The sequence below is a fragment of the Acanthochromis polyacanthus genome, chromosome 3, assembly GCF_021347895.1.
Source record: "Acanthochromis polyacanthus isolate Apoly-LR-REF ecotype Palm Island chromosome 3, KAUST_Apoly_ChrSc, whole genome shotgun sequence".
NCBI lineage: Eukaryota > Metazoa > Chordata > Actinopteri > Pomacentridae > Acanthochromis > Acanthochromis polyacanthus.
In genome coordinates this window covers 4056199-4073481 of record NC_067115.1, presented here as the reverse complement: position 1 = coordinate 4073481, position 17283 = coordinate 4056199, and positions in this window count along the sequence as shown.

The window sequence follows — 17283 nt, the reverse complement described above, 5'->3', positions numbered from 1 at the left end:
TTTTAACATTACTTTTTTTTCCACCAAAAATGTTCACAAATTTCCCAAAAATGTTGAAAATGTGGACATCAGAAGTTTCACTAAGAATCCCCCCCAACACACACACACACACACACACACACACACACACACACACACACACACACACACACACACACACACACACACACACACACACACACTTTCAACCTTAGAACGGGTCAATTTTGACCCGCAGGACGACACAAGGGTTAAACGAGGGTTGAAGAAATAGTGACCTGAATCTAACTGCATTATTTCTAAGTTACAGTAGAACATTTGTACTTATTTAAATGGAAAAACCACCAGGTTAGTTTTACTGTATGCTAAATACAGGCCCTACGGTAGGAATTCAGTGCATCAAAATTACTTCAAATATTCAAATCTTTTAGTTTGTTCGACACTTTGTTTGTCTACCTTTGTTTTTGATGACAGACTCAGTCCTCACTGACAACACCAGTGTGGCACCATTTCCTTAAGAGATGTTCTACCATTCTTCAGAGACCTTTTTTTTTCTTAGCTGCTCATCTTCAATCAGATGACATATTTTTCCAGCTCACAGGTTTTACTATCGTTCCACAACAGAAACATCATATGTGATTTTGGCATTCCTCTTCTGCCAAGCTTCTGGGAGTAACCTTGTCGGACAATATTTTCTTATAATCCCAGAGATATAAATGTCATGGCCCCAACACCTTTTGCACTTCTGCTGCTGGATATCATCACATTTCTCTGTTCTTCACTGTCAGGACTATGCATTCACTTTGGTAGCTCCGGCCAGGTTCAAACACGTTGAACTCCATCTGTGCAAAATGAACTTATCTGGGGTTTAATTGACCAAGAAAAGTCCTTACAATGATCATCAGGCTACTTTTCCTGTTTGTTTTTTTTTAAGCAGAATTTAACTTTTTCGGTTTTGTGTCCAAAAAACAAGCAACATTTTCTTCCTTTGGCACCCTTGATAGAAGCTGACGTTATGCACCATCCTTCATGTTGCCTGAGCTTCACAGAAACTCTGATTTCCATTGATAACTTCTGTATCAAGTCTGATCTTCCTGCATTCTTCTCCATCTTTGTAAAGTCTTAAGCCAATTTTTCAACTGCTCTGGCAACTCTTTTCCACACAGACATTCAGATCGACACAACCCATAGGTGAAAAACTAAGACAGTTAATGTTTTATGTGTCGTTTTATAACCATGTTCATGCAGTTATATTGATTGAATTTTCTTTTCTTTACTTGTGTGTCAATAAGTAGAGGTGTATTCACTCATGTTTCTGTGTTGGGGCTCATATTTGCAGTGCAATCTTTGAAAAGCATTTGTTTATGATTGTCCATAAGAGGAAACACTGTGCATGTCAGCTGTGAAATGATGTAGTTATTTAGAAATGAAACGATTTTTAATTATTTGATATTTAAGAGATTGGCGTGCTCACTCCTTTTGCGTATTGTAATGTAAATGATACTGGAAAAGATGGCGAGAAAATACTATATAAAAAACTATTATGAATTCCTCAGATTGCCTTTTCTGTAATGATCTACTTCAAACAGCTAAAAATTCAAAATAGACTTGCTTTGTTTTCCCTCCCTGACTCTTCCCCTCTGTCTTCTGTCGGACTGTCACACCAGGTTCATGACCCCAACTCGGCCACAATGGGAGCCTGAAATACAGTCCTGCTGTCATTTTGTCAGACTCATCTTTCTCTCTCTCTCTGGCCCTGACAGCCTGTGACAGTACGGAGAGGGACACACACAAAGTCACACACAGACTCACATTCTTTGAGTGTTAGTCACTTGCTCACAGAAAATGCCATTGTCAATATCCAGAGAAACAGACAGAGAGGGGAGTGGTGGAGCTGCTGGGGGGGGGGGGAGAAAAAAGAGGATGTTAAGTGTTGACTTGTGACTTTGTGAAAAGCCTGTCCTTGTATTTTTCAGCTGTCAGAGAGAGAGAGAGAGAGAGAGAGAGAGAAAGCAACTGGGAAGGAGAAGGACTGATAAGCACAGCGGTGAAGTGTTAAATAGCAAATCATTTGTTTGAAGTAAGGCATTCAGTCCTGGTCATAACAGACGATTTGGAAGACATAATCAGAGACAGTTAGAGACAAAACAAAGAAGAAAGTGTCCTCTCCAATCATTAGATTTTTTTTCAAACTTAGGATGGTACTTAAGCAGTAATGTGAATGTTTGAGGTCGTCTCAGTGCACTACTTGCTGTAGTCCTTGTTGACTGAAAGCATGGTCACTGTTCTGAGTCAGAGAAGATGTAAATAATGTGTTTAACTCACAATTAAACATGTTTTAAGTGAGGGTTTGTGTTCATGTTGCCACGTTTTAAGCACTGATTGAGGCTCGTGCAGACTAGAGGGTGGAATGCGTGGGATCCTGCATGTCAAAGGGCAATTCATGCTTTCCGCATCGACATATCTGCAAGGTCACTTGAATTTCGTCATCTGCCCAAGTCCAAGACAGGGATCCACACGGATCCCTTTGTGCAACCTCAAATTTGTCACTGTGCTCGCAAGCAATGCTTGTTTTGAGGCAAAGCTGGGTGACATGTGCCATCATCCACATGTTTCTAACTCATCATTGACAGAGTTGTGATTGAAGTAGATGCTGCTGGACTTTGGAGGTACTTTGTTTTGTGCAGTGTTCCTATTGACAGTGTCCATGCACTGTACAAAGTTATAAATTCTCCAGAAATTCTGTGCTATGCCTGCCCACTTTTGAAATGGTGCTGTAGTGGTTTGCACTGCCGCCGCACAATTAGAAGGTCTTAGGTTCGAATCCTGGATCTCTCAACCCCAGTCTTTCTGTGTGAACTGGATTCTTCCCATGCCTTCACTGTCACCATTCAGAACTGGCATAAACATTTTTACCTTTTGAGTTTAGTTGTTCTCAAGCAAGATAAGATACTATGTCATTCCTTCAGCAAAGTTCTGAGTCTACCCTGGTAACTCCTTTCAGTTGGGCATGCCCGGAAATACTCCAAAGGAACAATGCATCCGAGAAGCATTCTGATCAGATGCCAGATCCAGTTCAGTGGACTCCTTTAGATGAGAAGGAGCAATGACTCTGCTGTAAACTCCCTATGGATGTTCAAGCTACTCACCTTATCTCTAAGAATGAGTCCAGCCACCCCACAGAGGAAACTCATTTCAGTTGTTACATCCACAATGTCCTGCTGTCGGTCACTACAAACAGGTGATGGCTGTAAGACAGGGTTGGGATGTAGATCAACTCGAAATTTAATAGCTTCACCTTCCAGTATACCTCCTTCTTTATTATGACAGCTCAGTGTCCTATTCACACTTCATTCTCCCGAACAAGACTCAAAGATGATTCAACTTCTTCACTGGGAACATCCAATCACCTCCAAACTAGAGGGAGCAATCCACTGTTTTCCAACAGAGAAGTATGGCCTCAAACTTGAAGGTGTTTACTTTCATCCTGGCAGCTTCACACTTGGCTGCAAACTGCCCCAGTGTTTGCAGAAGGTCATGGCCTGGAGAAGTCAACAGAGAAAGCAGAGCTGCGACTCCGAGGTTCCCAAACTGGACACCCGTGTCATCCAGGTTGCACCGTTAAATCCCATCCATGAATATCACAAATGGGATTGGAAATAAGGGGCAACCTTAGCAGCCAAACACCTGCAAGTAACATAAACACAACTGGTAAAATATCTTCTGCTGATTGTAGTTTGTGTTCTGATTCAGTCGTTTTCAATGATGACTTTCACCTTTATAATTAATTAAGGTTCAGTTTTTCAGATTTTGTTGCCTTTGACCAGTCTGAAGGGCCATTTTATTTTTATCAAACTCCCCAGTTAAGTAAATAGTCAAACAGTCTGTTTCCAGATCAGTAGTAATTCATCATGTGTGACGTATGTGATGTATTTGTCACCATGTCCTGCCATCATTCAGTGTGTTAATCCCATTAATGTTTGCGTGGACATGTGGTTGTGTACGGAGCATGTGCGATAAACAGATACACCTGGCTTCTTACATAATCTAGAGCCTCCAAGGCTGCGGCACACCTCCACTGTCAGAGTTTCCACTGCATTGACCTCACGCTCTTGATATGCAGGGACATGCAAATATGTACACAGTCACACACACACACACACACACGGACACACATCCAAGTAATGTAAACGGTTCACAAACATACATACGGAGAAGCACAAGCAGCACAGATGCACCACACAGACATTTGTTAAAAACATGAGCCAAAATTCACAGATTAATGTTCATGTACAGGCATGCACATTCCTTAATTCAATCATCACGTGCAGTTGGGCTCATTGAACATCATCAAAATTATAAGGAACACTCATACACACATCAATTCTTATCGATATTCACATATACACACACATTTGTACACACACACTTTTCACATCATAGACAGACTGTCTTGTTTTTGTAGGTGGGTTTCACATAATTTCCTTGTTAGTTTGTGGCTTCATAGTTGATGTTTTAACCAACTACAAGCGCTGAATCAGCACTGAGCTCTCTTTAATCAGCAAACGCACACACACCCGTGCAGAAAATGGGACACCACATGCACATGCACGTCCAGGAAAGGGTACGATAGGGCAGCTGAGCTACGGCATTATAACCACTGGGCCGGTGAGGACAACAACGGATTACAGAGTGACGGAGAGTGCAGGAGAGAGATCAGGGTCATTACACAGTGAGCGAGCTGAGAGTTAGGTAGAGCTGATAACAAAACCAAAGAGTGAATGATGATGAGGCGAGTGGGGAAGAAACAAAGCACGAGAGACAGAGAGAGGGACGTGGAACTGCAGTGCTACTCTTCAGACATAAGTATATTTGACGTAGGATTTCATCTCACTTATTTATTTGGTATCTAATCATTACTGATGAATATAACATGAAAGTATGTGGACGGGAATTCACTGCATGCATGTTATTGGTGATGTCATTCCAATTCCTTGGAAGTTAAACTGCTGCGATGACAGCTTCATTCATCTGGTTTCAGGCTGTTTATCAGATTTTGAAACCTGACTGCAGGAATTTCTCTCATCCCAGCTCCAACAAAAGCATGTCAGTCAGTCGGCTGACATGAAGGAATACTAGTGTGTGTGTGTGTGTGTGTGAAGGTAGAATATATATTCAGTGGTAATGAGTGTCATCTGAAGCAGCAGCAGCAGTAATACTCCGCCATGATCAAGACGGAGCACAGAATATATGAGGGGGTTAGAAGCAGAGTAGCCTCACCCACGAAAAATCCAAACTGTGTTTTATATGATTTCTGTAACATTTTATGGTCTAGATTTTAGAGGCCAAGTGGTCACAACCCAAATATGCATTCCAGTGGCGTTTCGAATGCGAAGCCATTCTTGAAAATGCACAATTTTGAACCCATTGTTCTCCAAAACTACAGAAACTGGGTTAGATCACTCTGCTTCCAAACCCTTCATATATTCAGTATGTTGAGGTGAAAAAAATATGTCATGCAGACTTGAGTTAATAGTCCAAACTAGCTAGCTAGCTTTGCATCTCTCATGAGGTAGAAGACTGATATTGAGCAATACGTTCTGTAAATCAAATCAAATGTAATCTAATTAATTTATAAAACACCTTTAAAACAACCACAGTTGACCAAGGTGCTGTACATAAGCATAAACAACAAGATTTAAAAAAAAAACTAAGATAAAAACATTAACTAGGATAAAAACAATAAGAAGTAAAAGCAGACTGCACAATAAAAACAAAAGCAATAAATAGACTCAACAAACTGGGCTGCCCCTCCCAGATATAGAAACACATGCACATAAAAACAAACCTATGTGGTGTGAAATGCCAACAAGAAAAGGTGAGTTTTAAGAAGGGTTTTAAAATTAGACAACGAGGAGGCCTGTCTAATGTGCAGTAGCAGCTCATTCTAAAGCTTTGGAGCTGCCACAGAAAACGCTCGATCCCCTCTGAGCTTCAGCCTTGTTTTGGGGATCCTCAGGAGCAGCTGGTCAGCTGACCTGAGGGATCGGCTCAGAGTATATGGATGAAGAAGCTCAGACAGGTATTGGGGGGGGGGGGGGGGGGGGGGGGGGGGGGGTGAGACCATGTAATGATTTAAAAGCAAATAAAAGCATTTTAAAATGAATTCTAAAATGGACAGGCAGCCAGTGTAGTGAAGCTAAAATCGGTGAAGTGTGCTCAAACTTTCTTGAACCAGTTAAAAGACGTGCAGCAGCATTCTGAACTAACTGTAGACGAGCAATGGAGGACCCACTAACCCGCATATAAAGAGCATTGCAGTAATCCAGCCGAGTGGTCACAAAGGCGTGGATCACTGTTTCAAATTGCTGTCTCTGCAGAATAGGTTTGATTTTTGCCAGCTGCCTTAACTGGAAGAAGCTACTTTTCACCACAGCTTTAATTTGGTTGTCGAACTGAAGATCAGAGTCCATTGTGGCTGATATCGGGGCTCTGTGCAGGCCAGCCAGGACCTAAAAAGTTTGACCACATCAGCAGTGTCATGATGAAATAAGAAAGGGTTTTCCTCAAGCTGTTGCACAATGTTGGAAACACTGTGTTGTCTAAAATGTCATTGAATGCTGTAGCACTGATATTCCTCTTCACTCAGACAAAGACCCTGATGACTCAGAACAGAAGTACGCAAAAGTATCTAGAAAGTCGCTCATAATGTGTATATAAAAATATGAGAACATTTGGTACATTCCAGATTTTAACTGTCAAAGGTCAATTAAATGATTAAGTGCCAAGTGTGAGTGTAAATGGTTGTCTTTCTCTTTGCATTAGCGCTATGATGGACAGGCGTATTCCCCATTCTCTACCTCATGTCCAGTGTCAGCTGGGACAGGCCCCAGCCTCCCCCTACAGGCCAAAGCAGCTATGGCTACTGAGATGGACAATTTGAGGTTACTTTTGGTTATTTAGTCACGTAAAACTTTCAATGATGGAACTTTGCACAATAGACCATCAGGAAAAGTGTGTCTGTTTTGAGGATGTGAGTATATGCAAAGTGTTGCAACCCGAGTGCCACATTAGCCCACATCCCCCAAGAAACCAGAGACAAATATAGTTTTCGTTAGAAGGAAAGAACAGTTCCTCTTTCTATGCTACTTCCCTGCTGCTTTCATGAGAAGGACAAGCGCAAAACAATGTGGTGACATGAAAAAAATAGGGAATATAGGAGGGAAAGAGAATTGGATTTTAGTACTTCTCAGAGAAAAACAGGCTGAGGAGAAGAATTAGACAATAATGCACTTCTCGTTTCACTTCCTTAAACCTCATTGGATATCTGGAAATGAGCTAATGCTTAGTTACTGTAACTAAGAGCCCTGGGACAAATAAACCTGTTCTTAAAATACTTCTAGTTGTCCTGGGATTTGTTGGCTTCAGCGCTACTCCAGCTTTTTTCCAAGGACTGAAAATCAGGGTTAATGAACAACTGACTTAAGGTCCCAGAGCAAATAAACTCTCTTCAACCATTTTCAGATCAAGTATGAGGACGTAGTCAACACCTTGTTCAGGCGCTGTGAACTGAGATTCCTGTGGGTGAAAGTTAATTTCCCTATGGACCAAAGAAAATAACTCATTATGAACTTTATATAATAGCAATGAAACAGACAGATATAAATAAAAAAATTGCATTGCACTTTATGATGACATCCAGCAATGTTTATCAGTGTTGTGGGACAGAAAACTGATTTGGAAAGTGACAGATGGACTCTCCAAAAAAAAGATCTTTCTCTCTATTGATTTTCTCTCTCACACATGTACAGCCATGTAATTATGAGTTCAGCTCCCCGTAAGGTAATAACAGGAAACTGTGCAGGAGGATGTTCGGGAAGACTGAATACCAATCTATTGTGTGAAGAGAATGATGACAAATATGGAGCAAGAGCGACAGCTGAAGTACTTTGTGTGCATGCTTTTGTACTTATTTGTACAATCTTTGGCAGGATCTGATCATTTGAGTTTGGACATTTTTAGAGCGTGAGGTCACAGGGGCGTGGCCTTTGTCTGCTGAGGGACGTTGGAGAATTTAGAGTTTGTACCAAGCACCAAGCCTCGAGGCGTGGTACTCATCAGATCAGAATTAATGACCTGAGCTTTGAATTGGACTTTTGTAAGACTTGTGACCTTAAACCCCAGCAACCTTGACTTTGTTGACTTTCAGCTGCTGCTCTGGAAAGCAAGTACTCATTATCGTGTCCTGATGTTTGTCCAAGGATATGTGACTGTATGCTTTTTTCTGAACTGTTCACAAAGCTGTTGTTGAAAATACAAATGCACAAAATGACCAAACCAAGAAAGTGAATGTCTCTCAGCAGACACATTTAGGTGGACATCACTCCTCTAATGCTCTGTTTAAGGAATAAAGGCCATTCATCCCCATATGCTGATCAAAAGCAGGCAACAAATGCACACATGGTTAAATTCACACTATAATAAAGTAACTATGTATTGGATTACTATGCAGAAAAACTCATTGAACTCCTGTGGATTATTCTGAAAGGCTGTGACTGTCTACAGATTACACTGTAGCACAGTGCCAATATGACAAAGCACAAGATTTCTGGAGAATATAAAGCTTCCTACTCTGGCACAATCAATGGACAGCAAGTACCAAGCAGAGCGCCTCTCAAGTCCAGCGTGACTGCTTCAATGACAACTCTTCAGGATGAATTTAAAAGGTGTGGATAACAGAGAATCTCTATTCTCATATTGAGGATTTGTCCTGAGTGCTACTTGTTTTCCTGGCATAGATGCTGTCGACCCCTGCAGTGCATGCCGTCACAAATTTTGGCCAGTATGAGGATGTCTGCAGAGGGGTCTACGCTGACTCTTGCAGACACACAGGCACAGACAGCATGAAGTGGCCGTAAAGCTTGGACACTCATCACACATTAGTCATAAAACTTGAATTGGACATGACTTCTGTTAGGCTTGACTGACATGAGACTTGACTCCCCAAAGGCTTGCAAGCAAAAGCGTTCCATGTTTTGATGTAATAAAATCTTGGAACAATTAAAAAAAAAACATTTCATTTTAATGGTTGACAGTCAGACTTTACTCACAGACAGCATCAAGACGTGTTTTGACTAGACTGGGAAATGGCACTTTATATCATAAAAGATATAAAAATTGAGGTTCTGGGTTGGGCTTCTAGCTGTGTGTGTCCACAGCAAAGACAGAATTTTTTTTTTCTAGCTGTTAAACTTGCAAATGTGGATTCAGAATAACGTGCACATGGGCGTGCATGTGTGTGTCCTGGGACAGAGGGTGGAGTGAGGACAAAGTGTGTGTATCTATTTGTGTGTGGGTGGTTGTGTTAGACAAGGCTGCATATGGAGCCACAACACCCCCATAGCAAACAACAGGGAGACCAAACTAGCAGCCTAACCCATACAAACTCACTCTCACCACATGACAACACTATTGTGGCAGAGGGAGACTCAGTGTGTGTGTGTGTGTGTGTGTGTGTGTGAGTGGTCACCGGGGTGGGGTGGTCATCTGGGTTTCCTCCAGAGAGTGAAACAAACGGGTTGAGGGAGATTCACTTCCCCAATGGGACAGACAGATAATATTGACACAGTCTGTCACAATAAGAGGCAGACTGAGCCAAAAGCCCGCCAGGACGGAGGGTTTAGAAAGTCTAAGCAGTAAGTGAACTAGACGTGGGTTCATGCGGCTTTTCACCCAAGATGTGTTTTGCTCGATGCAAATGAGTAAACAATGCAAATTTAAATAAGAGTCACATTTAAGTCAAAACAAACTGTAGATTTAATCTCACTGTTAACAAAACTATTTTTTGTTGAAGGGTTTTTTGTGACACTTTTTATCACTGTATGCTGATGACATCCACCTATTCTTTACCCAAAAAAAACCTAATGATTTTGCTATCACTGCTGTATTAAATGAACAACTGCTTTGGGGATATAAAAGAAACAAGATGCAAAAAGCTTCTTCACATAAATGTTCTTATAAAATTAAAATAGCTTTATATACTAACCTTTACTGTTAATGTTACTAATCTGCCTTTTTAGTTATTTTTTATTTTATGTTGTGTGTAAACTGCTGAGCACTTAAATTTCCTTTGGGATTAGTAAAGTATCTATCTATCTATCTATCTATCTATCTATCTATCTATCTATCTATCTATCTATCTATCGTATTATTGTAGTTCTTGTTATTTATCTTTTATGGCCAACTTGCATTGTTAAATCCTAAAATGTAATTTCAGTTCTCTTGAGTATTTGAGGAGGCTGTGGTTAGATGCTACAAAGATAAACACAGCACCACATTATTTACCTGCTTTATCTAAGACCCTTAACACTGGTATTATGTTTGTTTGATAGTCCATTAAAGCTTGACTTGACCCCTGCAAGCCACTGTCCCATCACAAGAAATTGACTTTCACTGGTGCCAAGGAAGAGTTGAGAATTTAATCAACTCAAAAAGAAACACAGACAGACAGCTGCATGGGTGTACATGTGGTTTTGTTTGTCTGTGGTTGCTTAGCTTGTAGGTGTATCCAGTTTAAATGCTGCCCTGTGCAAGACGTCTTTTAAGGTAGCCTACAGCGTTGGAAATTTCCCTTACTGAGCTCAGAATCAAGTCAAAGCAATCCCACAAAACCTTAATGACGTGATTTAAAAGAGACTCAACAATGTGCCAGTTAGTTTGTAATCATTTTGCTGCAGGCTGCATGCATTATTATGGTGAAATTATGCTCAATGCTACGTAAGTTACTTGAAAAGTAAGTTGAAAATTGTTGTTGTATGTGTAAAAGCACAGCAAGCAACAGAGGCTACCAAACAAAGCGTCACATCTACCTATTTGATTACATGCGTAGTATTCAGCTCATAAAGAAATGATACTGTATGTAGCCAGGCTAAAAAAAATCCATAACTTATACTGTAATGGTGTTGGAATAATGTTTGATAAAATTAGGGATAAAAAGTACATTTGAATAAATAATTAATAAACAATAAATGGCCTACAGTAAATAGTTTCATAAAGAGTTGTTAAAATCCATACTTTCCATTGTGATTCAAATTATTAAGTTCACGGTTAAAATGTTTAATTGTGAATATTTTATTTCATGGTTAAAATGTTAAATTGTGAATATTTTATTTCATGGTAAAAAAAATGTTTAATTGTATATATTTTATTTCATGATTAAAATGTTTAATTGTAATCCTGTTTGTTCTTTGGCCTTTGAATGAGGAAGTGATGTACATGCAGAAAACAAAATACTGCAGGGAGAGACACAGTACTGCTGAAGCTTTATGCTCATATTACTAAGTTTGTTTGCATGTTTCTGTGCTATAGATTGTCAGTGAGAGAGTCTGTGAAAAGCTATGTCATGAGACCGCTGAGTATGCGACAGATCAGATCATTTCTACTCGAAGTTGAGTTCTGTCACTTATCCTTTTGTTCATTAGCTCAGTGAGTGGCTAAGCTAATTAGCGTTCCAACCGGACTGTGGCTTCAGTTAGCCTATCCTGGATTGTTTCGGACCTGGAGACGGCGAAAGGGAGACCAGATAGCGCTCTCAGTGACCGGAAAAGCTCAGAGATCCTCTGGCAAGGTGGGAAAATAAGAGGAGAGCTCCGCTGGAGTTTGCCATGTATCATGGATCCATCTGCTTACAGACTGAGGCTATAGGACTGGTCGGAGTCATTGGCCATTGACAGTTCGCTGGACAAAGGTATCACTCTTATTGTTTTGTTTTGCTTATTATTGAGTGAAGGACTGTCGAGTTTGCTTTGTGGAATCCCAGGCAATGAATCAGGCCTGCACCTTGGGTCTTTTTTTCTTTTTTTTGTTTTGTTAGATTACCGGCTTAGAGACATAATAATGATGGCACGTCATAGGTAAAGAGAGATTTCAAAGAAAGTAAAGGCTGTTAACCTGATTCTTTCAGTTCATTATCATTATTATTATTAGTTGGGTTACTGTGAAACTTTGACTTGTGACTGTGTTTGTGGGGTGCAATTAAAGTGGGATTGTTTAGTTTGACTTTTTCTGGTGAAGTTATTTATTTAGATAGTCAACAAACTAGTTTACTCTTCATATTGTACTGTATAATTTAGCTCAGGTATTAAAGTGTTGAAATTGCTATATAGATCCAAGATCTAAAGAGAGTCAAGTAAGATCTCCATATGAGAGTATAACTGTCCTATATAAAATAGGGATAGGTGGGATACGTGTATAGCTGTGTAATATCTTTTGCACATTGCTTCTCTTCTACTTTCCTCTTTTTCCTCACCAAAGCACCTAAAAGCTCAGACCTTTTCTTACCTGCTTTTTTGTGGATTTGCCACTTAGACATGACATTATCCATCCCCAGTCAAGACTACACCAGTTTACGTTGGTGGTGTGCAAACTGTCTTTTTTTTATGTCATTCGTAATAATTTACCATATACCAGAAAGTAAATGCAATGTTATGTCTGTCAGGAAGCCACAACAATAAAATCACCTGCCTAATATTGCCTAGGATCTAATAGAGGGTGGAATGGCTTCCATGGATCGAAATCGAACATCTCAGGGATGCTGGATTAGATTGGGATCTGAGGGGGTTTGGAGGCCGAGTCGTCGTCTTGGGCTTTTTGAAGTGTTTTTTTTGCAGTGTTACAGAGGGCATTCTCCTGCTGGAGGAGGCTGCTAGCGTTAGGGAGTGCTGGGGCCACATGGGGCATTCTTTGTCTGGAACAATGTTTAGGTGGGTGGTACATGCCAAAGTAACATCCACATGAATGCCGGAACACAAAGCTTCCCAGCAGAACCTTGCAGTGTCACAAGATAACCAGAGTTGTTCACGTCACCTGTCAGTGATTTTAATTGGTGTTAGCTGGACTTTGGCTCATCAGTGTATATTTAACATTGTGAAGGAATTGTGGTTTGGTGGTATTTGCACTGTACAGAAAAAAGAGATGATTAAACCTCTACTCACTCTAACTCATATCTCTAGTGGGGACATCTGAGGTGCAACAACCAATCCCTGAACACCTCCTCTTCTTGCTCTCCTGCTGAAAGATCATCCAGGACAGGTAGTCTGCATAGCTCACAAATTAAAATCAGGTGGCATAATGTTATTGACGAAATATGCAATGAGCTATGGAAAAATCACACCAATTTATATATTTATTTTCAGGGACGCCTGGTATAAATGGGCTAACAGGGCTAAGCCCTCCCAGGCCAACACAAAAAAGATGAGAAAATTATTTTTTAAATAACTTACAACAGCTTGTTTTAAGTTTAGGTGAAACCAAAGGTAGCAACAGCACCAATCAGTCAACAGAAAAACATAGAATATCTCTAAATGGGCTTATTTTTTTACAGCCCCAGCAGATACAGTCCGCTTTCATTCATTTCATTCTTGTAAGTGATTGACAGGTGTCATGTCCCGCCCCCGTCATTTACTGATCATTTGGGCTAACTTCACTCAGCCCACAGGCCGCTGACTTTTGACCAATAACAGCGAGTTAATGCAGCGGTGCTGCCATTTGTAGCAGAGTTAGGAAGGAGGGAGAGAAAGTTAAGCTATGACGGGCATTAGCATGAACACGGTGAAATATTTTTTGCTTTCTTGTCCATTTTCCTCAATGTCTTTGGAGGAAAAGCTGGAAGTTAAGAGACTGGGATCACGTCGGCCAAACGATGTTCAAATAACTCAACGGGACAAACGACAATATCGTAAGTTTTGCGTTTCTTGATTTGACATAAAGGATTGGCTAACGGCAAGAATAGCTAAGAATTCACTTTTCTGTTTCCCATGCTTACTTTTTGGAGGAGATACCGCATGAACTCAACAAGGAATTGTGGATTTGTGGCTGTGCAAGCTGATGAGACAACCTGTGTGTGTGTGTGTGTGTGTGTGTGTGTGTGTGTGTGTGTGTGTGTGTGTGTGTGTGTGTGTGTGAGAGAGGGAGAGCGGGAGAGAGAGAGGGAGAGCGAGAGAGAGAGAGGGAGAGAGAGAGGGAGAGAGGGAGAGAGAGAGGATGTAGAGCACTAAAAAGTATAGTGTACCTGTAATTGATGTAACTGTGTGTATCATAGGTGATGTTGCTTTTGCAACTGTGTTAACTATTTAATCGGTATTATGCATTTGTTAGCCCATCCAACAAATTTCACCACCAGCCGCCACTGTTTGTTTTGTTTATTTTACAGATTTTTAATGAGATTGCACTCACATAGCAGTCTGTGAGTCTTTGTATGACTTTAAGACTTGCAAACATTAACTTGATTAATTATTCATGTCACCATTAATCTAAACAGACTGTGTACGAGCAGACTCCCTGATGTAGTGTCCTATAGCCGCTGGCAAGTTTGTGTTTCCTCATTTCTGGTATGAAACACTATTTATTTTAACAGAAAGCCTTGGGTGTTTTTGTCATTTTCTTTGCTTTTTGTTGTTATCTGAATTTTGATCTAGTTTTATTTTAATCCTTCTTTTTCAGCTTAAGATAATTATGCTGATTTTACAGGAATGTTTGGGATGAGAAACATAACAAGGTGTGAGTAAGTGTGTGTTGTAAGTGTCTGCTCAGCTGGAGCCGGCTCATAGTGAATCACTCTCAGGGAAATCATCTCACGTCTGTCCTCAAGTGGAGTGATGACATATCACACACATAAACATAAACACACATAGTGGTGAGTCAGGAACGTGTGTGTGTGTGTGTGTGTGTCTCTGTGTCTGTGTCTGTGTATGTGTGCATGTTATCATCTGTGCAAGTGTATCTGCTAAAACTGACCACCGTGACCTCTCTTTAAAGTGCGTGTGCGTCTTGTCAGGAGTGTGTCAAATGTAGGAGGGCCGACCGCACTGTTTACACACGACGCCTCGGTGTGACCTCGGAGGTTGCCGGTGGCCGTGATTGGCTGCCAGCTACCAGCTCATTAAGCTGCTCGCATGGGCACACCGTGCCAGGAGACACACTCTCCATTTGTTTCACAACACACGAACACAGTCACACACACTCGTCAGAGACACACCGCAGGTATGGCAGGCGGCCACCAGCACATGCCCACTCATACATGTGCGCACACACATACCAGTGTCCCAGTAGCAGGGAGCCTGTCTGGCCTCAGTGACCTGGCTGAACTTTGGCTCACCCCCACTGGTTCATTACACCACACAACCTCACACCTAGATGCCTTTTGGCTGCTAGACCAAACCGCAGGGTCATGACTTACAGTAGAGCAGAATTGCAGAGAAGAAAAAATTAGATGGTGAGGGCAAACTTTAAAATTAGAACAAGAAAGAGGACTGAATATTTAGGTAGAAATGAGAGAGGCAATGTATGGCTTGCTTCTGTTTAGCAGAACTCTTGAAAACATTTAACTTTGGAGGAACTAAGAAAACAGCTTAGATGTTATATTGATGACACTGTCATTTTGACAGTATCCAGTGGGTGTTCGAAGAGCTTTGTCAGCAACACTGGTGAGAGAATTTTCTCAGTCCACAAAAGAGCATTTCAGGATAGGAGATTTAGTGTCCATCCATCCATCCATCCATCCATCCATCCATCCATCCATCCATCCATCCATCTATTCATCCATCCATCCATTCATCCATCCATCCATCCATCCATCTATTCATCCATCCATCCATCCATCCATCCATCTATTCATCCATTCATCCATCCATCCATTCATCTATTCATCCATCCATCCATCCATCCATCCATCCTAGACATGCCACTCCCTGACAACATTTTCCAGTTCTTCCTAGGAGATCCCAAAGGATTTCAGGCCAGATGAGATATGTAACCCATCCAGCAAGCTCCAAGCCTACACCAAGGTCTTCACACAATTGGGCATGCTTGAACAACCTCCAAAGAAAGTCGCTCAGGTGGCATTGTAAACAGATGCTCCATCTACCTCAACTCCTTTCTACACAAAGGAGCAGCAGCTCTATTCCGAGCTTCCTCCAGATGTCCAAACTCCTCACCCTATCTCTAAGGCTGAGTCCAGCCACCATACAGAGGAAACTCATTGTGGTTGCTTGTATTTACAGTTTCATACTTTTGGTGTGTACCCACAGCTCATAACAATAGCTGAGGGTTAAAAAGCAGATCAACTAGTTCATCAAAGGCTTTTCCTTCTGGCTCAGTTCCCAGTTTACCACAACAGTCAGCTACAACACCTGCATTACACCTTGTTTTGCATCTATCCTTCTTTCCATCTCATGCCCCAAACTCTTGTCACAAGTTACCCCCAACCCAGAGAGTGAAATCTACTGGTTGTATGGCTGAGAACCGTGGCCTCAGACTTGGTGCTGAGACTGAAGGTCACAGTCTGATGAAGCCAACAGAACCACGTCATCTGCAAAAAGCGAGAATGCGACTCTTGGGTCCTCAACTGGACCCCCCCCCCCCCCCCCCAGTTGCACCTTGAAATCCTGACCATGAATATCACAAACAGGATCAGAGATAAAGGGCAACCTTGGTGGAGCCCAACACCCACCGGAAACAGGATTGAGCTTGTGCCGAGAGTACCACCACAGCTCTCACTTTGATTGTACAAGGACCGAATAGCTAACAACAAACGAACCCGGTATCTCATAACCTCACAGTAACCTCCACTAAGCGACTCTTTAGGATAAAACACATTGCTTATTTTCATGCCTGTCACTAACAGTAACGTTGTAGTCGCCAAATTATATGTCAAGTTTCGAGGACACAGTTGGCTTGCTCATGATCCGATTACTTTTTATGTTTGTATCGTTACCAACGTGATCTTCGATATGAATTTGTTCAAACTTGCACTCCACTGTACTCAACTGTACTATTTATAGCATATTTCATGTGATTAATTGCACCTTTGTTTGAAGCCTTGGGGTGAATATTTTTATGTTCTGGTATTTACAATATTCTTTGTTTCAAGCCATCATATGCGTGATATTTCCACTGCTTTTTATTTCCTCCCTGTCACGAGTTTTTGAATATCATTTACGGTTGGGAAACCATGAGCAACCACACATTCAGCACTTCATTCAGACTCCTAATCTCCATTCTGTTTCTTCGTTTTGTTCGAGGAACCAACGTACCGCTGCTTCTTCTTCAGTGCTGTGTTTGCTGTCTTTGTGTTTGAATTCACAATTAGAAATTCTCTTGATTACATCTAAGTGACTGGGTTCTAAGTACACCCTCTGGAATGGCTTGATAGTGCACTGGCTTGTGCAATATCCAGCTGTCTTGAAAAGTGTTTCTGTTGTCTCTGGTTCTCCTTGAGTTTGAGCTTAGATACAGTTCTTATTTTAA